A 26455-nucleotide genomic window follows, 5' to 3' on the forward strand; every position below is an offset into this window, starting at 1 on the left:
AAAAAGCGAAAAATAGAAAAAAATGTGCTACAGGAGTGAAAATGCCACTTTAAATTCTAGATGTTGTGTTCTTCCTCAGCTGTTCTTCTTTCGTCAGCTGGTCTATAGGTACACTACCTCTGTTTCAATAAGTTTCACTTTTGATAGTATTCCACTATGGTAGATCAGTATATAACATCTTTTTTGTGACTTACCTTTGCAGTATCAGAAAAAGGTGTTAGTTGCACAAAATAGTGCTTACTAATTCTCTAGACAAATGGAAAGAAACAGGTATCTTAACTTTGTAGCAGTGTTTTGATAATTGGTTTAGGGCCACAGACAGTGTTGGCTGCGCTCTTTCCTCCATGGGAGTAATGTCTCAAACAGTCTACGCTTTGATCGTTCCCTAGGAGACCAGTAGTAGTTTCCGATGCACATCTGGAGGCATTCTGTAATCTGTGGACTATCAGAGTGTTGATGAAACCAAAATTGCATCGCGATTGAATACAACAGTCACCATGCGCACTTTCCTCCATGGGAGTAATTTCCCAAACAGTCTACGCTTTGATCGTCCCAGGAAGACCAGTAGTATGTCTCCAACATTCTAATTCTGTCCTGGTGCTGTACTTGAGAAGTTAGATTTGCAGTCACTTATTCTAATTCATGGAACACACTTTCTCTCACATACTTTCACATCTCTCTCCCTATCTTTCTTAACCTCATCTTGAAATCACTCTCCCTATTTTTCCTACATTCTTTTGCAACTCTCCCTCACTCTCTGCTCTTTCAGCTTCCCATCTCCCTCAGCCCATCTCCTCCTCTGAAAATCACAATACCGTTTCCTCTTTTTCCCCACTCTTTCTTACGAAAGCATCTTCTCATTCCTCCATTTACTCCTTCTCACCACTGCACTACTCCCCTATCCTCCTCCCTTGCACCCTCTCTCTTATCACTGTTGTCTTCCCTTCCACTCTCCTTATATCCTGCATACTCTGTGTCTCCTTTCCACACCATACATTATATACATCTTCACATGCACACATTTGTGTGTGTGTGTGTGTGTGTGTGTGTGTGTGTGTGTGCGCGCGCGTGTGCGTGTGTGTGTGTGTGTGTGTGTTTTCTCTGAATATGGAGCAGTGACTTGTGAAATGTTTGAAAGAAACCTTTGACCAAAATGCTATACCCATAATTGTAGGACATTCCATCATCAGATTTGAAACTCTCTGTTGAACTTTCGGGCTCCTGACACCAAAGTTACCATCTGCATCATAGAATACCAACCATGGAAATTTTAATGTAGTGTTGATCATCTTATTTGTGGCTAGACGATTTCTGAAATTATTACCTACATACTGTTATGGTCTCGACCTTTCACAAGAGTGTTTAACAGCATCTCTCATAAAGTACAGGGTGAGCACAAAGTCTTGCCCTGATTATAACAATTTATTACAGAATAACTATTTGACATTATAATTTACATTTGATGTCGTTACATAGGTTAGTTTTTTTTTTTTTTTTTTTTTTTTTTTTTTTTTTTTTTTTTTTTTTTTTTTTTTTTTTCTTCCCCCCAGGAAATCATGCACTATCAAAGCCCAGTGGGAGGAGGGGGGGGGGGGGCTTTTGCTACATCTTGCTGGAAAAGTATTCATGGTTGATTTTCACTAACTGTGGGGCAATGAACTGTTGCAAAACATCTAAGTAAATGTTAGCAGCAATGGATTTTTCTGTGAAGAAAAACTGCCCGTAAACCTTGTTATGCATGAGGCCGTATCAAACATTTTTTTTTTGCTGTCTCTCTGTAACTGTACAGTAGCATGTGGAGACTCTGAACCCCATATACAGACATTATGCCTTCTTACCATTCCACTGACATGAAAGGTGGATTCATTGGTGAAGCACATGTGATTTTAGTAATTGTTAGCGCCATCAATCCTGTTGACAATCTCAGTTGCAAATACAGCATGTGGCAGTAAATCATTCAGCTGCAAGGCCTGCACGATTTGCACTTTGTAAGCATGCAACCTAAGCCTTTCATGAAGAATCTTCAACACACTTGCTTGTGGTATTTAAAGTTTACGTGATGCTTGCCGAGTTGATTTCGACGTACTCCATTGAAATGATTGCCAAACATGATCAACAGTTCCATCATTCACACGAGGCCTGCCACTTCGAGGACGATCTTCAAAGCTGCCTGTTTCATTAAACTTTGCATACCACCACTTTATTGATTAAATGTCAGGAGGGCTGTGTCCGTAAGAAGCCTGAAATTTACACTGAACACTGATGGGCGATTTCTTTTTGTGAAACCAAAGCACACACTGTGCTTTCTCCTGCTTCGACGCCATTTCGCCAGCAACTAACCTGATCTAACAGACCACATCGGTGTTGTAGAGTACTAGCGCCATCTATTGGTCACAACAACTTTTAACACTAACCTATGTAATGGCATCAAATGAAAGTTATTATGTCAAATGGTTATTCTGTTATAAATTTTTATAATCATGGCAAGACTTTGTGCTGACCCTGTATATTTTTATATTATTTATTCTAAACATTGAGTAGAGTTATTTAATTATCTTGACAACTTTATTATATTGTTAAAGTCAGTTCAAAAAGCATACAGTTTCCAAATGTGCATGCAGTTCATGACCTGTGAGAAAAATTTAATTTCTTTGTCTTATGATGTGTCAGATGAATGTGAAGTTTTATTGTCATCTTTTAATATGAATTTCTTAGATTCATTTCTTCCTGCATGGTAAATGTTACGTAGTTCGCTAGCAAATGAACAAAGTGTTGCTTTAAAGGATGGGATTAACAGATGAACACAGTAGCTCTTGGTACCAATGCAATACATTGAATTGTATCGTAGAGTTTCTTCAACCTCTAGCTTTTAATATCACACCAGTACAATTTTGTGACTTCTAAAACTAAGGTAACTTTTGCAACTTTTACTGCCACAATAAACCAGTATTTTCAAAATGTTGGTAGACTCCTGGATGTAGAGAACTCCTTAATGTCATCTGTTAACAGCAGTAGAATACCAGACATATATTTGACTGAATTGTTTGTAATCGTTGCTGAAGAACGTTATATATTTTGGTCGTTGATAAAATATGATGATTCTAATTGCAGTGTAAAGTTGTTCCTTTTTATGCTGTTTTGTTAGTTGCATGGGTATTTGTAAACAGTTCCATGTATCAATTGCAAAATATTGCAGGAACATAAATCTTTGTTTTGCCCTTGGGACCAGTGGTTTGAACCTTCATAACAAGAAATGGAAAGCTAATGAAAATGAAACATATGGGTATGTGACACAAGGTTTCAGGCGATTAAATGTGACCAGATACAGACTGCAGTTATATAAATTATTTTATTTGAATCAACTGTGGGTTCTTAATGAAATATTGTAAATTAGCTAAACAAACAGTGTTTTGGCCTTGTTTCACAGATTTATTATTAATGTTATTGCACAACCTAGGCTTCGGGTTATAAGCTCATTTTCAAGTACTTTACCGAGTCCCAGCGATGGTAATGGACATCATCTTTGGGAATAGGTAATGTACTTAAAAACGGGGCTTATAACCTGAAACCTAGGTTGTGCAATAATATTAAAAATAAAACTGTGAAACAAGGCCACAAACAGTGTTTGTTAATTCAATTGTATAAATTATTTGAGGGAAACGTGACAATATTTCCTGTTTTTATTCGCATTCTCCAGAAGAATACTCAGTAGCAGTTTCACATTGTAAGTGCTGCAAAGCATTTCTATACAAGGAAGTTTTGCAACCTTGTGGTATAGTAACCCGCAACCATAAGTGTCAAAAACAATACTGCTTGCGTGGTGTCAGAACAGTTTAATCATCTGAAGGCTGACACCACTGTAAAAAAATAGTGCACAGTAAACATAACAGTGAGTTTTGATGACCCCTGGTTCATTGTCAGTGCATACTGCATATATTTTTGGCTTGTCTGGATTTCTTCTCACAAAATATATTATCCTTTTTAGGTTTATGAAGATGAAGAAAAATCTAAAGTGGTACTAAGTTATTGCAGATTCTTCTCCCTCCCTCCTTTCACCTGCATCCCTATACCCCCCTTTTCCCCCCATACCCACACTGCTTCCCTCCCTCTCCCCCACCATCCCTACCTCCCTCTCCCCCACCCTCCCCACTCTCTCACTGTCCCCCCACTCTCCCTCCTCTCCCTTCATCTTTATTCCGGTGCCCCCTTCTCTCCCCCCCACACTGTCTCCCTCCCTCCCCCCACACTAACTCCCTCCCTCCCCCCCACACTGTCTCCCTCCCTCCCTCTCCCCCACACACACTGTCTCCCTCCCTCTCCCCCACACACACTGTCTCCCTCCCTCTCACACCCACACTGTCTCCCTCCCTCTCACGCCCACACCCACACTGTCTCCCTCCCTCTCACGCCCACACCCACACTGTCTCCCTCCCTCTCACACCCACACCCACACTGTCTCCCTCCCTCTCACACCCACACCCACACTCTCTCCCTCCCTCTCACACCCACACCCTCTCCCTCCCTCCCTCTCACACCCACACTGCCTACCTCCCACGTCTCCCTCCCTCTCACTCCCACACTGTCCACCTCCATCTGTCTCGCGTGTGTCACTGTCCACCTCCCACCCTCTCCCACACTCTACCTCCCTCACTCTCCACCCTCTCCCACACTCTACCTCCCTCACTCTCCACCCTCTCCCACACTCTACCTCCCTCACTCTCCACCCTCTCCCACACTCTACCTCCCTCACTCTCCACCCTCTCCCACACTCTACCTCCCTCACTCTCCACCCTCTCCCACACTCTACCTCCCTCACTCTCCACCCTCTCCCACACTCTACCTCCCTCACTCTCCACCCTCTCCCTCACTCTACCTCCCTCACTCTCCACCCTCTCCCACAATGTAATTCCCTCCCTCCCACCCTGATAAGATGGCAACAACTTTCCATGACTACCAGATGGCCACTTCTGTTAAAACGTTCGGGATGATAGGCAATGGCCGATATACAGAAACTTAACACATTACCATGCTTAATACAGTGTATGAAAACCGTTTGCTGTTGAAACAGCTTCCAGCTGTCTCGAAATGGATAAATAGAAGTCCAGTCATCTGAGGAACAAACATTGGACCATGGGATGAACCTGGTCATCCAAAATGGTCACATAATCCTTGGCAGTAATGCGACTTTGAAGAGTGAGTACGGGGCCCATGGAATACCTGCCAAAAACCTCAACGAACCACACCATGTTTCACTCTTGGCAGCAGGTGGCCTGCATCATAGACTTGGTATGGCATATGCCTGCCAACTCCCTCCCTCTCCCTCACTCTACCTTCCTCACTCTCCCTGCCTCCCTCTCCCCCCGACTCTTCCTACCTCCCTCTCCCCCCGACTCTTCCTACCTCCCTCTCCCCCCGACTCTTCCTACCTCCCTCTCCCCCCGACTCTTCCTGCCTCCCTCTCCCCCCGACTCTTCCTGCCCCCCTCTCCCCCCGACTCTTCCTGCCCCCCTCTCCCCCCGACTCTTCCTGCCCCCCTCTCCCCCCGACTCTTCCTGCCCCCCTCTCCCCCCGACTCTTCCTGCCCCCCTCTCCCCCCGACTCTTCCTGCCCCCCTCTCCCCCCGACTCTTCCTGCCTCCCTCTCCCCCCGACTCTTCCTGCCTCCCTCTCCCCCCGACTCTTCCTGCCTCCCTCTCCCCCCGACTCTTCCTGCCTCCCTCTCCCCCCGACTCTTCCTGCCTCCCTCTCCCCCCTGCCTCCCTCTCCCCCTGACTCTTCCTGCCTCCCTCTCCCCCCTGCCTCCCTCTCCCCCCTGCCTCCCTCTCCCCCCTGCCTCCCTCTCCCCCCTGCCTCCCCCTCACCCACTCTGCCTCTTCTGTCCTCCGTCCTGTCCCCACATCCCTCCCTCACCCTCTCTTGACGACCACATCCCTCCCTCACCCTCTCTTGACGACCACATCCCTCCCTCACCCTCTCTTGACGACCACATCCCTCCCTCACCCTCTCTTGACGACCACATCCCTCCCTCACCCTCTCTTGACGACCACATCCCTCCCTCACCCTCTCTTGCCCACCACATCCCTCCCTCACCCTCTCTTGCTCACCACATCCCTCCCTCAGTCCTTCTCTCCCACCACACTACCTTCTCCTCCCACCCTCTCCCTCTCTCCAACTCTCCCTCCCCCCTTCCTCCCACTACCTCTCTCACTCACCCCCACCCCACTCCCTGGGTCGGCGCCACCCCCGCACTCTGACTCGGTTGGCGCTACCCCCCGCGCTCTGTCTCGGTTGCACTAACACTCTACTCTAAAGATGCAAGAATTCATTGGTAGGAAGTGGTACAAAAATAAACTTTTTAAAAGTGACAATTACTCTTCCAATGTGCACACCTTATGCCAGTTGTGAGAGATTTATTCAGTTGTGTGAGATTTAGTTCTTATGTGAAATTAAGATCTTCATTAGGAAGGTGCAAAAACGATTTAGTTATTTTTTGACTCCCTCAATCTTTCTCGGCCAGAATAGTTCCTTTAGGAAGGAAAGACCACGCTATTTTTAGAAGGACACAACCAATTTCCTTGCCCACCAGTCCAGCAATATAATATTTCCTGCAGACAGAAATAGAGAGGAAAGAGGAAGAAAGGGAAAGAACAAGGTGCGGAAAAAGGGTGAACAGGGTGAATGGAGGCGAGAAGGGGAAGAGTAGAGCGGGTCACTGAGGCATAGGGCATGCATGGGTCACTGACTGAGGCAAAGGGCATGCACGGGTCACTGACTGAGGCAAAGGGCATGCACGGGTCACTGACTGAGGCAAAGGGCATGCACGGGTCACTGACTGAGGCAAAGGGCATGCACGGGTCACTGACTGAGGCAAAGGGCATGCACGGGTCACTGACTGAGGCAAAGGGCATGCACGGGTCACTGACTGAGGCAAAGGGCATGCACGGGTCCCTGACTGAGGCAAAAGGGATTGAGGGATAGCTGCTTAGGCAGGGGGTGTTGGGGGGGATGGGTGATTGGACTGGCAGGGAGGGGAATGTGTGAATAGGGGTGATTGGCAGAAAAATAGGTGGTTTTGATAAAACACCATTCTTTCATGTGTGTGATTCTTATTATGTTCAGTAAAGAATTGTTGAAGAAAAGCAGTGAATTACTTTCTGGGGAACCCTCGTTGTTTTAAGTGAGCTGAGGGAAGTGTAATAGTGCTACTACGGTTCATGTTATGTCTTAGTGATATGGTGGATAATATTAGTTTCATCTTAATCTTTACACAGAGCAGGGCGGGGGGGGGGGGGGGGTGAGGTGGTGGGGAACTACCCACTGATGCTCAGAATGACATACAGTTTGAACGGAATTCTATCAAAGAAGGGGCAGACATTATTATATAAGAAAAATTTTACCACTAGATAGCACTGTGGGATTCATCATTTGTGCCACTGTTAGGTAAGCCGATCTGCCATGGCAAGGTAGTACCACGTTGGATGGGAATAATGCATTTTAACTGTCTTGAGGCCAAACACACACAAATTGCAACAATGAAATCACTTTTTAATTGTCGTGAGACTGGCAGAAGACATGTTCAGTATGCTGTCCATCATTTTCTATCTCAAGTTGAACTTGAGAAACAGCGTGTTCCACAACAAATTGCAGTGCCTCAGGAGTCACATTCAGAATGCATTGCACAATGCGCGCCGTCAGTTCAGTTTTGTTTGTAATCTGAGCACTGAATACAGCATCTTCCATATAACCCCATAGCCAGAAGCCACATGGATTAAGAGCAGATCATTTGTATGTACATGCTTTAGGAAAATGACAGCTGATAATTCTAGAACATCCAAAATGCCTCTGCAGCAGCTCCTTCCACAGCTGTGCCTTGGGTGGAGGAGTGTCATCTTGCATAAAAATGATACTGCCCACACATCCTTCCTGTTGAAGGGTGAGGCAAGAGATACTTGTAGCATTTAACAGTGATGGTAAAGGTAACAGGACTCATTCCCTCAAAAAAAGTATGATCCATTCTCCTGAAAAAATGTGAGCCTATGATAAATGTGAACTTTCACCATGGAGTTACCTTTACAGAATGAAATCATACTGGTTGATGTGCGAGTGGATTTTTTGTTGCCAATGTTCTGCAATTCTGTGTATTGACATCCTTGGATATGAAAATGAGCTTTGTCTGTCCTCAAAATGTTCCACAGACATTCATTGTCCACTTCCTCATGAGCGAGAAATTCTAGAGCAGACATTTTTCTCACTGGCAGGTCAGCATGAAGCAGCTCCTGAATATGGGTAACTTTGTGTGGATAGCAGTGCAGGGTGTAACATAGAATTTTATGCACTGTGTTCACAGCCATGTCCAAATTTTCAGCAGTTCCTCTTGCGCTGAAGTTGATACACCTCCTACGTACTGTGGCCACATCTACTGATGTCAGTTCAACTGTTTTTCTCACTCTGGCGCATTACTTTTCAAAAGAATGTATTATTTCCAATGTCTTAATCATTTTCTCCAGATCCTTGACAGGCATTGGACCAGTGCCCTTTTTTTCGTACCCTTGAGTATCTGCAACTTCAGCAAAGATGCTCTAGTTCAGTCACTGTTCGTTCTTGTAAAAGAGCTTTACTATCAGTATGTTTCCTGCAGTGAGATAGTCATGCCTTGCATCTCAGATGGAAATTGAGGAACAGCCATGTACTCTACATCTTTTATTTTGAGTATTCTGCCATGTAAAGCACCATCTAGTGCTAAAATTTTTGTTCAGTCACCTGCCCCCTCCCCCCCATAATTTTTTCCTCTTCATCGATAATATTCCATTCAAAATTGATGTCTTCTGGACGATTCTTTTTATACAGCATCACAGCATTATCATAACCAGTGTCAAACAAGTCGTGCAAATAGTTGTATGTTCCAGGAAGACAAATGTAAAAGTAAATGTAGCTGTAAATCAATACTAAACTGCCTAGTTGAAGGTCAGGCTGAGATGATAACCATGTTTGTGTTTTATGTGCCCGTTCTTCTACATAATTTCCTTGTCAAGGCTTGTTGAAAGTCATGGTCAGTTCTTATTCACTGTTTTATCAGGTTTGTTTCCCTCCCTTCCTCCTTCCTTCCCCCACTCTCTCTCTCTCTCTCTCTCTCTCTCTCTCTCTCTCTCTCTCTCTCTCTCTCTCTCTCTTTGCTTTTGTTAAAAGTATTTAGTAACCACACTTGTATCTTCATGGTAAATAATTGTATTAATCAACATCATAAAATGTAGAAGTGCCAAGCTGTATTTTTCGTTCACAGTTCTTTAATCAGTTTGAATGCTGGTATTGTCTCTGTGCATATGGGAGAATTATATTGCTTTAAATTTCTGTGGCATGTTTTACGTGTAGAACAAAGTTTATTTGGTTTCTAGGCTGCACAAGTTTGTCATGAATGGAAATGCTCTTTGCCATTATCAGTAGTTCACAGAAGAGTGTTTACTTCAACTCACTGGTATTTGAATTATGTGAATAAATACAATATTTATAAAGACATGGAAACTCGTGCTACTGTTGAGGTTGTCATTGTTTGTAACTATGAAAAACACATTCTTCTGAGAGAGCTATGAATTACTAGAGCACAATCACAATAAAAGCTGTTGATAATTCTATTGTAATTTGCTCTTAAGAGAAATTTTGTTTTATTGACTACTTATTGGTTCCAATCCATTACAGATTTTGTCAATGACACTATCCAGTCACAATAATATGACCACCTCCCAAAAGCCTGAATAACCTCCTTTTGCAGTGTGGACCACTGTGAGATGTGCAGTAGTAGAGTCAATGATGTTGTGAAAGATACCAACAGGGATGTGGAGCCATGCTGACTCTAGTGCCATGGCCAGCTACAATAAGTTTCTCGGATGAGGATCAGTGGCGTGAACAGCCTGATTGAGGTGGTCCCACAGATTCTGGATTGGGTTTAAATTTGGGGAGATTGGTAGCCATGGAATTACAGTTAACTTATCCTGTTGCTCTTTGAACCACACATGTACATTGTGAGCTGTATGACATGTTGCATTTTCCTGTTCATAGATGCATCATGCTAAGGAAAAGTGAGCTGCATGTAGGGGTGGATATGGTCTCTCCAAGGATAGATGCATACTTGTGTTGATACATTGTGTCTCTCAGAATGGTGAGATCACCCAAGGAATGCCACAAAAGCATTCCTCAGACCATAACACTTCCTCTCTTGTTACGGGGTGTTTGCTTTCAGACGTTTCACACTTTTCATACCAACAGCTAAATGTCCAGTGGTACATCGGGTAAGGCCATCTTTCCAATCAGTGGATGTCCAGTTGCGATATTGGCATGCAAATTTCAGGCTTTGTCGCTGATGAACAGTGTAGTCAGAATCAGGTCCCTGATGCAGAGGCTCATAAGCAGCAATGTTTGTTGAGTGCCCATTGGAGAGATACTGGTACTAGCCCCTTGTTTCATGTGGGTGGTCATTCACTCAACAGTTGCACATCTGCCCACCCATACACATGTGTGCAGCCATCATTTACCCCTGTTATCTGTGGACTGTGATGCACCACAGTTGCCTCTGCCTCAGCACCGGTTTTGGGCTTCGCCACTTTGTCGTGCATGGTATACTTTAACCACAGCAGCTAGCAGACAGTTCACAAACTTGGCCACTTTGGAAATGCTTCCACTCTTGATGCAAAAGTCAGTGATCAAGCCCATATGGAAGTCAGATACATCACACTGTTTCCGACTGTACTGTTTACTGCATTCTTCCTACACGCTTCATATACCTTTCATTGCTAAAGCCATCTGCAGACGGTTCTTGCACTGAAATCACTGAGTGAGGTGGCGCAGTGGTTAACACACTGGACTCGCATTCGGGAGGGCAACTGTTCAAGCCTGCGCCCGGCCATCCTGATTTAGGTTTTCCGAATTTCCCTAAATTACTCCAGGCAAATGTGGGATGGTTCCTGTGAAGGGGCGCGGCTGATTTCCTTCCCCATAGTCGAACGTAGGTGGTGGTCATATTAATGTGACTGCACCCTGTACAAAAAAGTGTTGAGGATTAATTATAATTTGTTACTCAAGTATTCTAGAGAAGTCTTGCAAAGATGTTGGCTTGACTGCTGTCAAGAATCTGTAAATGCCCAGAAGAAAATCCTTCTCTTATATGCTTCACAAAATGAATGTATCAAATTAGGTGTGCCAGGCAAGCTATGGAGAGATACAAACATTTGGGGTTTTATGGAGAATGGAAAAGGACATATTAGGGCCTATCCCGTTATTTCAAAATCATTCTTAAAATATCACAAGAATAATGTTGACTGAAACTTAATTATGTCAAGGTCTAATAGACAAAGCAAGATTATTTCTTCTGTGTTGGCTGAATGCATTTTTAGTTGATACGCATTGCTTGCCATTCTGTATGGTACATATTTTACAAATCCAAATACATGCATGTTTGTAGGAGGAAACTTGGAATAAAACTAATTTAAGGATGAAAATAAAGGGCTTAAAAATGTGTTGAACATATTGTGATACAGCGTATTAAACAAAACAAAACAAAAAAAACAATTCCAAGTAAATTATTTGCAAGTTTGGGTGTGTGTCTTCGTGTGATACTAGTTGATTGGTGTACTGTTACTGTGCTGTTCATTACATACAAATACTTCAGTACCTTTTTTTCTTATCTTTTCCTCTACTTTTTAGCAATGGAAGCACGCCACACCGCAGGTGAAACAGTGATGTAATTTTATCCTATGGTTTAACCAATGGAATGGCCTGTCCTCGTTGCTGAAAAAAATATCCTTGTTGCAGAGTACCATCTCACACTGTCCGAATGTCTTTTGAAATTGCTTAGGCACACATGTTATCCAGCACTGCAAAAGGTAAATAGTGGAAGACTTGGCTCAGTCTGACACGGAGGACCATTTGCTACATTTTGTGGACAATAATTCTGGAACCAGTGCACGATTAGGATCAGCACAGGGTGTGAGTCATCTTACCAGGGGTCATACATCCTCTCTACCCTTACCGTCTTAAATATTTCCAAGCCATAAATCCACAAGACTACAGTTGCATTTTCCAAGTTTTATCAATGGCTGCTTCAAAAGTGTACTGCTCTGCTGTTTGCATCTGAAATTTTATTTTCTGTCGAAGCAAGGTTTGTAAGGGCTGTTGTGAATTTTCATAATCATTCATGCATCATAGTCAACAGATCTCATCATTGAGAACCTTAATGGATGTTGAATAAATGAAAGTGTACAAAAAAAAAAAAAAAGAAAATGTAGGCTGAGGAAAATTTCCATATAGTTGCAAATCGAGGGCATCAATTTGTTTCTCAGTCAATGCATAAGCAGGTCTTTTGGGTGACAGATTAGTGAGGCTATATGTGCTGCTGTAGAAGTTAAATAGGGCTGGTAATTAGGACCTTCTCATTACTGTGTTTTCCTTGCTGGCGCATATGCCATGTCTGCGAAGACTAGGGATGTGGGTTTTCAGTCAGCACATTTTTTGCAGTAGTGTGTGAAAACATGTCGCAGACATTTCAGGATCACAAGATTCACTGGGTTGGCCTCTTCATTGCCAACATTTGGTTGCCGAAGGGGGGGGGGGGGGGGGGGAGTGTCACTTAGCAGAACCGTTTATGCCACTTCAGTCAGTGATGTGTAGACATGGCAGGGTACTGTCTTCATGCAATTCACCATGTACAACTACTAGATCTCTTAAACATTACATACCATATTTTATGGACTATAAGATGCACTTTTTCCTTCGAAAAATTGCCTTCAAAATTCAGGTGCATCTTATGCTAGAAATAAATATAAAAATCCCAGTTTGACTTAAAATTCCCACCAGTCTAAAAAACGGCCATTTATTCAGTGCCTCAGGAAAGCTATCTCTGTTTGGCAGCATTGGACTCAACTGACAGCAGCAATGCAGCGATGCGACACACATGAGTTGAATTATGGGAATTCACAAGCTTGCTAACACTGTCTCTCTCCCACCGCACCATCACAAACCCAGAACAGTGCCTAGTGTGTGATATGTGATTGCAGTCTATGGTGCCAGTGAACTGGAATAGAAATTGATCTGTCTTATCAGTAACAGTAAAAAAAATTTGTTAGTAGTTAGTTTTGTAATGGAAAAAAAAAGCATTCAGATGTGCCTTCAAAATTCAGGTGCATCTTATGCTAGAAATAAATATAAAAATCCCAGTTTGACTTAAAATTCCCACCAGTCTAAAAAACGGCCATTTATTCAGTGCCTCAGGAAAGCTATCTCTGTTTGGCAGCATTGGACTCAACTGACAGCAGCAATGCAGCGATGCGACACACATGAGTTGAATTATGGGAATTCACAAGCTTGCTAACACTGTCTCTCTCCCACCGCACCATCACAAACCCAGAACAGTGCCTAGTGTGTGATATGTGATTGCAGTCTATGGTGCCAGTGAACTGGAATAGAAATTGATCTGTCTTATCAGTAACAGTAAAAAAAATTTGTTAGTAGTTAGTTTTGTAATGGAAAAAAAAAGCATTCAGATGATGTGGACTATAAATTGCTAATAATAGCGTATGCAGAACAACATGGAAACAGAGCAGCTTAGCAGCATTTTGGCCCTCTACCAACAGAAAGAATTAGTCACAATTGGCAAGTTAGTAAAGAATTGGAAAAAAAGAGGAAGTCTAAATGTGCAAATAGTGGCCTGAACGCAAAATAAAGTTGTATCGAAATGGATTCAAGGGCACTGTCAAAATGGCATTGTAATTAACACAAAAAATATTAAATTGCTTGCTTATAAGCTAGTGCTACAGTGGAACTTAACAGACTTTAAGGGTAAAGCTGGTTGGTGCTATAGGTTTATGAAGTGTCATGGGTTCAGCAGGTGAACCAAAACCAAAATATCTCAAAAAGTGCTACAAGAGTATGAAGAGGAAATATCATCTTTCCATCAATCTATTATTCAACATGGAACTGAGCCAGATACCGAATATGGATGAAATTTCTCTGACAGTTGATGTGCCAAGTAACAGAACTGTTGCCATGAGGTCTATTAAAACTGTAGCTATAGAAACGAATGGACATAAAAAAAAGCACTACACTCTTGTTCTTTCATGTTGTGCTAACAATACTAAACGTAATCCAAAGATCATTTCCAAATGAAATACTGCCAGGTGGTTGTGTTCAATTATGTTACAAAGGTTGGATGGAAGAGGCTGGTATGAAATTATGGATAGGGAAATACAGAGCCTGCTGTTATTCCGGGAGGACTTGTTCACAATTGCACCCTCTTGATATCTCAAAAAATAAACTTTTTAAAGTGTACATGGGAGAGGAATGGAACAATTGGATGATAGATGAAACCTAACATGAATTTGTGCTGAAGGGAGCTTTAAAATGACCTTCAGTCAAAAAAGTGTGTCTGTGAATAAAACAGTCAAGGTGTAGAATAAGAGAAGATACTAATGTTAAATCTTTCAAAAAGTGCGACACAGTAATGCTCTTGATGGCAATGAAGACCATCTTATACAGGGTGTTACAAAAAGGTCGGCCAAACTTTCAGGAAACATTCCTCACACACAAAGAAAGAAAATATATTATGTGGACATGTGTCCGGAAATGCTTACTTTCCATGTTAGAGCTCATTTTATTATTTCTCTTCAAATCACATTAATCATGGAATGGAAGCACACAGCAACAGAACGTACCAGCGTGACTTCAAACATTTTGTTACAGGAAATGTTAAAAATGTCCTCCGTTAGCGAGGATACATGCATCCACCCTCCGTCGCATGGAATCCCTGATGCACTGATGCAGCCCTGGAGAATGGCGTATTGTATCACAGCCGTCCACAATACGAGCACGAAGAGTCTCTACATTTGGTACTGGGGTTGCGTAGACAAGAGCTTTCAAATGCCCCCATAAATGAAAGTCAAGAGCGTTGAAGTCAGGAGAGCGTGGAGGCCATGGAATTGGTCCGCTTCTACCAATCCATCGGTCACCGAATCTGTTGTTGAGAAGCGTATGAACACTTTGACTGAAATGTGCAGGAGCTCCATTGTGCATGAACCACATGTTGTGTCGTACTTGTAAAGGCACATGTTCTAGCAGCACAGGTAGAGTATCCCGTATGAAATCATGATAACGTGCTCCATTGAGTGTAGGTGGAAGAACGAAACTAAAATGAGCTCTAACATGGAAATTAAGCATTTCCGGACACATGTCCACAGAACATCTTTTCTTTATTTGTGTGTGAGGAATGTTTGCTGAAAGTTTGGCCGTACCTTTTTGTAACACCCTGTATATGATGAAGACAATGGTGGTGACACGGTGGGAGAAGAAAGTTCAGATGATGATTTTCAGGGGTTTTAAAGGTCACTTCAGTTTTGTGATCTAAGATTTTTTTTTTAGTCTGGCTTTGCAGTGTAATAATAAAAAGATAGAATTTCAGTACTATCAATAGGTGCACATAAAAGTACATACACTAGCTTAGCTTTTGAAACTAACAGTTCCTCCCCAGGGGAGTAGAAAAGATTAGGCTGGGGAAAGTTAGAAAGGAAGGGCAGGCTACTCAGACCCTAGGATGAGAGGGATCCACTTGTGTGTCATTTAATTTTGTAAGTATAGTGTGTCAAATGAAAAATGCTCTTACAGATGCCACATCATGCAGCAATATCCAAATGTGTATATAATAGTCTTGTTTCAAACCTGATATCTTGTTCTGAAGCAGCAGCTAAATCTAAGTGAATTCTTCCATTAGGCATTATTGCTTAATGATATGAATATTTTAGTAGCATTGTGTTTATGAACTTAAGGTAAACTTGCCAAAGTAAGTCTTTTACCCAAAGTAACAGTGAGAGATTATAGCTTACTCCTTAGTTTGAAATGCTGTTTTAAAGTAGCTAGATTCAGTATGAGAAGACTGGTTCTCACTTCATTGCTTTACTCACATCAGACTTATTACTATTATTGTTTGTATTGCCTTATCGTAGATATTGAATCCAAGTTTATTTTGTTGCATCATTTAGTAGTTTAGTCCCCTTTTCCCCTATTCTTTTTACTGCTTTTACACTTTCTGCTCACTGTTACCATACCTTTTCTCTTTTCTTTCTCCATTCCTGTATTGAAATATTACTGATCTTTTGCGGCGTAACTTCTTCATGATATCCTGAAAAGACCAAGTTTCACTGCAAAATTAATTAGAATTACTCAGGCATGGTATTCCACTTGAGTACAATCCGAGTATTACATCGGTAGTAAGACTAATTCAGATAAAACATCACATGTGTCCAATCTTTGTTTGTTACGGAGAAGATGTTTCTTTTTGCGTGTTGGTACTCCAGTTCATTTTTTTTTTTTTTTTTTTTTTTTTTTTTTTTTTTTTTTTTTTTTTTTTTGTATCGGTTGTTATTCTTGTTTTGAATTTTAAGTTGTGCTTGAGTTTGCAAAATTGAACTTTTCAGTTTTACCTTTTAAACATGCCACGCCTATTTACAAATGCTTATTGTCTGGGAACGGATCTTGTAATGAATATGTGGCTGTTGCTTGTAGGCAATAAAGTATACAATCACCTAACAACAGAGGACTAAATTCAACAGTGTTTACTTATGTTTTCACTAAACTGTGCAAGAGTGGTGCAGTGTCCAACAGTCATACTCATCTGAATGTGCAAATGAACAGGTTGTGAAAGAAGTAGAAGTCATTACCCCAATGGTAGAGCATATTCCTTCAACAAGCGCACACACAGAGTATCCACACATATTGGTGTTCCACACAAAAATATGGCAGACAACATAGGCATGGCCTCTGTAGTTATGATTTACTGCAAATTCAGTGCCTCCGAGAAGGTAGTCGTATGGAATTTTGTCACTCACTAATCCAAACCGCTAAGTAATATCGTTAATACTGTTTACTGAAGGAGCCGGTTTCACTAATGACAGTGTCAATAATACACTTATGTCACATCAACGGTCAGCCAAAAACCTAAAAGTTGTTGCACAAGATCTACGTGTAGTGGGTTTCGGACTCGGAGTTGTGCAGTCTTGGGGCTCAATTTAATAATTAATTTATTAAACATATAAAAAATCCTTCTGGATGACAAAATAGAAATATAGTTTCAGTAAAACAATATATCCTTCTGTAGCCGATAAATGTCCATAAACAGAGCTCAGTAAAACAAATATATTCCATAGGATAAACAGAATTAAAAACAACCTTTGCTAGATATGTAACAACATTAACAGTTTACAGAGTATGGCCCTTTTACATAGGCAGTAATAATTATGGAGACATTCCTGCAATTAAAGAAAATATGCCAAACCAGTTCTTAGATTAAGCTAGGATGTTTTTCATAACACATGGCTACAAACTGGTCTACTACTACTGCCATCACCAGACAGCTACCCCAACAAGCACCCACAGTGTTCTACCAGCTATCTACACAGTGTCTTCATAAAGTGTCATACAAAATACTTTGAGGAAACCCTCTAATAGTAAAAATAACAAAATGAATTTGCAGTACAGATTGTGTCAACAACTGCGTTTACTTTCATGAGGAGTTCAAATAAAATCACTTTTAGCTTAATACCATTAATCATGCTCACAGCATCTAGTTTAATAAATTTAACGGCTCTCGCTCATAGTTTACAGTCTAGTATATTTAATGGCTCTCGCTCATAGTTTACAGTTTAATAAATTTAATGGCTCTCACTCAGAATATATAGTGTAACAAATTTAATAGCTTTCGCTTACAGTGTACTCAGTCACACAGCTTTTGCGCCATATGGCATCAACAACAACTTGTCACACAACAGCAATGGTGTTACATGCAGATCATTGTTTGCAAAAATGCCCAGTTCACTGCTTATACACAACACAGCTCACAGTATGAAGCACTAAACCACCAGGGGCCATTGGTGTCCGTTCGGCCAGGAAAAGACACCTATATCTCCACCAGACCATTGTGTCCAAAGAGCAGTGATGCCCAGATGTCGTGACTGCGCCACAGCTTACCAGCCTTGTTGAGGCCCTCCTTTTTGGCTCTACCCAGAACTAGCACTTTTGTCTGTGAGCAGAAACGCCATCAAACTGCCATCCATCTCTTCCAACTCATTTGCTATCCAGTGCCCGACTTCCACTTCATTGCCGATCTCCAAATGCAGCCTAAGCCACCAACCCTGGTCACGGACACAGCCCACCATGCCCCCTACTGACAGCTGAGGATGCATCACACGCTATGTGACTGGGGTTGTGATGGTAGCCTTCAGGAGATATCCTGCCTTTGAAGCGGAGCAAGTCGCTGCACCACTCTCATCTTACGTTATCCATCAAAGCTCTGAGTGTCACCAGCAGTGCCACCGACAGCACCTTCTATCATTGTGCTAGCGCAAGAACAGTGCTAATGCAGATGGCAGGGTGAGACAAGAAACTAGGCATGTCACAATTTACAGTTTCAAGGCACAATGTCTTTGTGGAAAAACATTTTCAAGAATGCTTCTCTGAAAATGCGATATGATAGCTGATCAGTTAATAGGGCCCATATCTAGACCTTTAAAATGAGCTTTCCATGTTGTTTGAAGACGTTTTCTGTGGCTACGTGAATGGATATGTCCATTTACACTTTTCAATCTGTGGAAGACACATCGGCAGAAATTGTCGCATTTCATGCCCACTAAGGTACACAGACCTTACCCCTTTAGATTTTTGCCTGTGGGGACAGTTGAAAGGTGCGGTCTACAAAGAGGTAAACACAAGAGAAAAATTGATTGTTTGTATTATGAATAGTGCTGCACCGTAAAAGAACACTAAGAGACTTCAGAAGAGCTACACATGAAGATGCAAGAGAATTCAAAAGTATTTTGAATTTGGAGATGGAATTTATGAGAATCAACTTTTAACTTATTTCCCTTAGTTTAACTACTTTTCTCAAAATGGGCTCATTTTGGACAAGTCAGTACTACACCCACTCCATAGAATAGTCAATGGGACTAGCTTTTGAGCTACATATTACTTTTCCAGTGAAAGAGGCACCAAATATGGCTAGAATTTTCCAACTATTACTGTGTGATTGTTGCCAGATCTTGGTTTTGTGTGGATCGTATTATTTGCAGGAGAAACAGGTATGCTGACAACTGCAGACAGCTCTGTCAATCCACCACAAATCCAGTTCACAACAGCCGTACAGTCCATCAACTGATCTACGTACAGGATTATCATTATTAAAGTGGCATGTTGGATGGTTTATTATATGTCTGAAAACAACTGCAAGTTGCAATGGCAAGTGCCAGCTGCTAGGGCCGGATTAACTGAGCTGACTGCTGTTGTCACCAGTCTTAAAGAGAACACACATTTTTCCTGCTGCTAATGTGATCGACAGGAAAGCAGAATCTCACAACATTTAACCAGCAATACGTACATCAAAAAACGTTTTGCATCACCCCAGTTCAAGAACTACTGACTCTGGATATTGTATCACACACACAGTCCCTTTGGCTGTTCACAGATGTCACTAAACCCACCCAAAGATGTAAACAACCATACGTGAGCAGCACCAACGAAGGGGGTCCAACAGTTGACCAGTTCCAGTCATTCCACCAGGAAGGAAATGCACGGCTCGTGTTATCTGTAGTTCAACCATGCCTAGACATTCAATACCGCGGTTTGATCACGTCCACATTGTTACTTTGTGCTAAGAAGGGCTCTTAGCAAGGGAAGTGCCTAGGCATCAAAGCGATGTTGTTTGGACGTGGAGGAGATACAGAGAGACAAGAACAGTCTTGACGTGCCTTGCTCAGACCGCCCAAGGTCTACTACTGCGGTGGATGACCACTACCTACAGGTTATGGCTCGGAGGAACCCTGACAGCAACTCCAACACGTTGAATAATGCTTTTCTTGCAACCACAGGACTTTGTGTTATGACTCAAACTGTGCCCAATAGGCTGCATGATGCGCAACTTCACTCCCGACTTACATGGCAAGGTCCATGTTTGTAACCATGACACCATGCAGCATGCCCCAACAAAATGCCAAATGGACCGCTCAGGATTGGCATCAAGTTCTCTTCACTGATGAGTGTCGCATATGCCTTCAACCAGACAATCGTTGGAGATGTGTTTGGAAGCAATCCATTCAGGCTGAATGCCTGAGACACACTATCCAGTGAGTGCAGGAAGGTGGAGGTTCTCTGCTATTTTGGGGTGGCATTATGTAGGGCCGAAATATGTCGCTGGTGTTCTTGAAAGGCTCTGTAACGGCTGTACGATCTGTGAATGCCAGCGTCCAACTGGTAGTCATCCATATTGGTAGCATATTGGCTAGGCACTCGTTTTCATGGATGACAATTCGCGTCCCCATCGTGCACATCTTGTGAATGACTCCCTTCAGGATAATGACATCACTCGACTAGAGTGGCCAGCATGTTCTCCGGGCATAAACCCTATTGAACATGCCTGGAATAGATTGAAAAGGGCTGTTTATGGACAATGTGACCCACCAACCACTCTGAGGTATCTACCCCGAATATCCATTGAGGAGTAGGACAATCTGGACCAACAGTTCCTTGATGAACTTGTGGGTAGTATGTCATGACAAATACAGGTATGCATCAAGGAAAGAGGATGTGCTACTGGGTATTACGAGGATGTGCTACTGGGTATTACGAGGATGTGCTACTGGGTATTACGAGGACGTGCTACTGGGTATTACGGGTACCAGTGTGTACAGCAATCTGGACCAGCACCTTCGAAGGTCTACTTGTGTGGTGATACTACATGCAATGTGTGGTTTTCATGTGCAGTAAAAAGGGCAGAAATGATGTTTATGTTGATCTCTATTCCAATTTTCTGTACAGGTTCCAGAACTCTTGGAACCGAGGTGCTGCAAAACTTTTTTTATGTGTGTAGTTATCAAATTTTGTCCATATTTGCTGCCGCTTTGCTTTTATGTTGAAAGTATTAAAGATGTAGTGAAGTACATTGTTTGCTATATGGTTTTTGAAGATTGACAACCTTTGTTACAAGAGAAAATAAGTTATCTGAAAGTACATGCACTACCAGTGTTTGTGTGTCATTGCTGTACCAAGATGTTAAATAAAATTAATTATGTAGTGAATTCAGTGTGTATCTCATGAGTTTGTAATAAAGTGAACTACACAAAAATAAAAACAAGGGTTTATGAGCCCAGAGCTGTAAAAATAAATAAGGTAAAAACAGTGGACATAATAATATTGTGAAATTAACAAAGGAGGATTAGAACAATCAAAAAATGTTGAGAAATAATAAAAACATAGAAAAATGTTGCAAGGAAAAGAAGAATTTTGTGAAATAAAGAGTGCTGAAGGACAGCAGCACTTTCACCGTAGGAGACTTTCTGATGAGAATATTGTTTACTACTTTTGATTTGTGTGTTATTGTGGATGAAACCGAATCACGTGAAAAATGCACACACAAGGAAAAAAGAAGTAATGGCTGCAATGGGGTAGGAAACTGACAGTTTGTATATGGAGGACAATTGACAATAACATAACATGTGTTCTGAAACGTCCAAATCTGTGTATGACAAACTTAAAGTGATATATAAGAGAGAGACTTCTCGACGAACTTGGCAATTGCATTCTGAACTTTTTAGTTTCAAATACAATACAACTAGAGACAGGGTAAATAATATTAGTGTACTACAGAATATAGCCTTTGAACTGAATCATTTATAATCTGAAAAGATGTCGGACAGTATGCTCATACCCATGACACTGTTTCTCCAAAGTGGGATTCAACATTCATTGGTGAGAAAGCTGTGCAAAGTCTAATGGCAAGGTTATTAAGAAAAGAGGAACAATTGGTAGCTAATAACAAAGAATAGACTATTGCCTTGGATATTCATTTCAACCAATCTAAAAGAAAGGCTCTAAACTGTAGCAGTTGTGATGTACGTGGACGTTTTTCAAAAGAATGCAAGAATCCTAAGAAAACTGAACACTGATCTGTATTCAAGAAAAATAATTACAGAGAAGAAGAATGCTACTTTAAAAATAAAAATGTAAACAAAGACCTTACAAGCTCTGCTCTCACATACAAAAGTATGTGAACAATAATGTAGAATATTGTTAGTTTAAGAACAAAGACAATACCAAATTAGTATTTTTCTCACTTTGCAACTCTAAAGAAGATCCAGTCACTGGGAGGGGGGGGGGGGGGGGGGGGGAAGGAAGGAAGGAAGGAAGGAAGACATCACTAAAGACAAGGAGAGTCGGTAGACATGCCTCTCTCATGGTCAATCAATATCATTTCCATCTTTGGGTTTGGGGACCTGGAAGTTAGGCTAGTGCTCACCACTTTAAGAAAAATAACAAGTTAGGCTGATTCTGTGTTCCCCTGGTGAAAACCCAGAAACCTGTTACTTAGATACTAGTCGTTAATTACCAAAGAATTCATAGCAAAATCTCATAACCCATTTCTTTTCAAGTATGTGCTCTCCTTCATATAATATTAGGAATTGAAAGTTGTTTGAAATCCTTCATAGATAAATTGTCAACAATATATTAAATATATTTGGGGAAGATAGATTAGAATCTCCCAGAGGATGCAATGTTTATGGCAACAAGCAGAACCATTATTTCTAGTAAGTTCTGAAATTAATGCACATGTGGACTCATAGGGATAAGCATAATGAATGGCAGTGGTTGTAGATTAACAGTCGAATGTTGTTGTTGGTCATCAGTTCAGATAAATTAGTCATAGACTTTAATAATAGTCTTAATGCAGAAATAGCCTATTCATGGGACAGTAGCAGAGAGTCTTTTAATTTTCTTAGCATCATCTGAGGGAACCACACATTCACTGTCACATTACTGGCAATAAAGACAAAGACAAAGTCTTGTGAGGTAGCACTATATGCATACTTCATCCATTGTTATGATAGTCTGCATGAGAATGAAATATTTTAGACCTCCTGGTTGCTGATAATCTCTTCATTGAGCACCTGTAAACCACAAACTGCACATTTTAGACGTTCTGGCTACAAACAAATCAAGTTTTTCATAAAACCTCATCAAATAAGGACAAGCCACATGATGATTCAGCTAGGAGTGGCTGCTCAAGGAAAGGCATTTCAAGAGGTAGCAGAAAAGTTGACTTCATCATTGGATACACTTAGCATTTACTATGTGGTCAATCATCTAAATTCAAATTCCAACAATACTCTTGTGTGTGCATTTCACTTGTGGAATAGAGAAGCTTAGTATGAATTAGTGATGAAGACCCTAACAATCAGTCTTTCCTTCTCACCCCGTACGGTAAGTCTCCCTGACCTGCAGTTCTGGGTGACTTTCCCAAAATCTACCCCTTTTCCTAGACGTCCCCGTCCTTTTCCTTCACCCTTCTTCCTTCCCCTTCAACCCTTGTGCTTGAAGGAGGAGCCACTGGCTCAGAAAGTTTGCCAGTCCCAACAGTCTTTTTATGTGTGTGTTCTGCTGGAGCTTGGTGAGTAGATTTTTTATCTATCGAATTAAATAATTATATCTAAAAACAAAATTTCTGTAACTTACCAAACAAAAGCGTTGGTACGTTGGTAGAAACAATAACAAACACACACACAAATTTCAAGCTTTCGCAACCCACCAGTACTGTCTCCTCTTGTTATCTCTCTCTCTCTCTCTCTCTCTCTCTCTCTCTCTCTCTCTCTCTCTCTCTCTCTCTCTCTCTTTTTCCAAATCCTGTTGATATGTGTGAAGCCAGCTCTAGTGGACAAACTCTACCTGATTGCTGGAATACCCCCCCCCCCCCTGCATTATCAGAATTGCCATCAATGCAGATGTGGAGAAGACAAACCAGATCAGTCAGCCTCATCATTCATTGCATGATCATCAAGCTGTAGTCTGTCGATTTGAATCTAGAAAGAGCTTCATCACAAGGACTTGATCACTATAGGCAACATCGGAGTGTAAACATATGACCAGATGTTTGATATACCTGCAAACAAGCCTGCCCCAGAAAGCATCTTTCCTATCCTGTTTGGAGATCACTCAGTCATCTCAGGGTAGGTGTCCCCCATTGCAAAGACCAACATGTAAAAATGGAGCATCCTCCCAACTGATGGAGATGTGTCCTGCAAGTGCAAAAAAACATGAGATCTAGGCCACTTGCTAATATTCCCGTACTGGAACAACCTTGCATAACACAAAATTGATTAAGGCAAATAATGAGGCTATTGAAGTTGCCCATTTTGGAAATGCTGACTGGATAAGGGAATGAATGAATGAATGCTATTACAATCAAAACTAGGAGAGTATTTGTAGTTGGTAGAACCGACTGATAGTCACTAATATTCTACTATTTGGCATTTCCTCTGTCTTCCTAATAGCAGATTTCTTAAATTTTTTGTGTGTTTTCGTATCTCTCGTTTAAATATCTCATTTCATACTTTCAGGCAGTACAGCTTATTAAGGCATCAGCATCCATTTGTCACATGTCATGAGGGTAGAAAGTTGCATATCTAGGTTTCTGTCTGCTGTAATAGTTTACGACTTCAGTTAGGCTTGCTATGCTGGGTAGTATGTGTACATGGTGCTTACAGATGCAGTAGGAGCTGAGCACTGTTTGTGAAAAGCTGAATGCCCTCTCGGCTATTGGCAGGCATCTTCAGGCTGCTGTCTTGGGGTGTAGCAGCAGTGAAGAATCTGGCACATTGCATGGGATATGGGATGACTCATGTGTCGCTTGTTTTACCCACGAACTGGGTTGCTGCATCTTTTAGTTTATCCAATGTGGTTGACCTGCCCTCACTGCAGCTGGTAATGTATTCAGGTTGCTTAAGGTAGAGGACCAATATGGAGGCAGGTTGTCTGGCCTTACCTCTTCAACTCATGAGTGAACAGATGGCCATTCCTTCTGTAGGATCCGAGTAGGCATACATGTGCAGGGGTTTGTTAGTTATCGAGAGCTCCAACATAAAGTGTGCTATGGAGTCACTTAGGAAGACGACGTACAGGGCTGGAAAGAAAGCCAGTCTGTCTGCTGGGGGCCTCATCCAGAATGTGAAGGAGGCCTTGCCTGTAGCTATTAAATGTGCAGGGTGCAGTCGTCTGCAAGTTATGACTCACATTGGCGCCAACAGTGCCTGTCACGGGTTTCTGAAGTCATCCTACATTCATATAGGTAGCTGGCAGAGGTAGTGAAGGCTGCTAGCCTCATGCACGGGGTGTAAGCAGAGCTCTCAAATTGCAGCAGTGTACCCAGAGTAGATCAGGGTTCTTTTGTTGAAGCTGAGTGAATGGACTCAACCAAAGGCTTCATCGACTCTGTGTCAGATTTCTGGATCAGCATTGTCGAGTAGGGAATTGTAGAACTCCTCTTGAGAGGTCAGATGTGCAATGCACAAAGAAAGTAGCTATTCAGGTAGCAGAGTGCTTGTGGAGCACACATGGTGGGTTTTGAGACTGGGATATAGTTTGAGGTACTCTGCTTAACACTTGCCAGTCAACACACAGATAGCAGAATCAGACGACATTCAGAATAAAGGCATAAACCATCAAAATTTTTTCAGTACATTTTCACAAGTATTCGTAGCAAAATTCCTGAATTTACTGCCCTCCAGGAAAGTTCTTGTGTTCAAATTATTCTTAGAACTGAGAGCTGACAGAAACCCGAAGTAGAAAGCTTTGAGATATTTAATGAGTCATGGGAGTGTTCATTACAGTTTACAAAAATATTGTCCCTGTTGAGATCAAAATTGAGTGTGACATTGAAGTTTTCTGGTCATGTGTAGCAGATCTAGGTGAAACCAAGTTAATATGAGGTGGTTTTCACTAGCCGCCCATTTCCACTCTGACTGTTCTAGAAGTCATTCATATAAAATCTAGTCAGCAGCGGGTCATGGGACACTAATTGGAGGCAACTTTAACCTACCAGGCATAGAAATCTATGGGTTCATTCGCAAGGGGTAGAGACAGGCAGTCTTACAAAGTACTTATGAATACATTTTCTGAAAACTGTCTCGGGCAGCCAGTTCACCAGCCCATATGCAGTGAAAATATTTAGACCTTGTAGCTACAAGCAAGCTGGACCTTATCAATGGCATCAATATAGAGATGTGACCATGATATCACCATAGTTCCAGTATGATGGATATGGCTAAATTATGGGGAAAGTTTAAACAGACTCGAACTTGGGTTTGAGTCTCGGTCTGGCACACACTTTTAATCTGCCAGTAATTTCCAGGCTGTAAATTGTTCCATGGAGAAGTATGTGGCTAGTAAGTGGATTAAGAATGGAAAAGACCCACCATAGTTTAACAAAGACATTCATTAAATGCTGAGGAAGCAAATGCTGTTGCACTTTTGATTCAAAAGAGAACGTATAAATCAGGACAGCCAAAGGTTAGTACAGATTTGAGCGTTTGTGAAAGGATCTACACATGAGGCATACAGTCTGTTGTAACAGTAGAAGATAGCAAAACGAAAGCCGAAATTTTAAA

The 26455-nt window shown here is 41.7% G+C and overlaps 1 protein-coding gene across 4 annotated transcripts in view; it reads left to right on the forward strand.

The window, feature by feature from the left end:
- The window catches only part of LOC126266740 (serine/arginine repetitive matrix protein 2-like), a 320191-nt gene that overhangs the window by 188585 nt on the left and 105151 nt on the right, over positions 1-26455 (forward strand). The gene's annotated exons all lie outside the window — the stretch shown is intronic.

This window comes from Schistocerca gregaria, chromosome 4, assembly GCF_023897955.1.
Source record: "Schistocerca gregaria isolate iqSchGreg1 chromosome 4, iqSchGreg1.2, whole genome shotgun sequence".
In the NCBI taxonomy this organism is placed as follows: domain Eukaryota; kingdom Metazoa; phylum Arthropoda; class Insecta; order Orthoptera; family Acrididae; genus Schistocerca; species Schistocerca gregaria.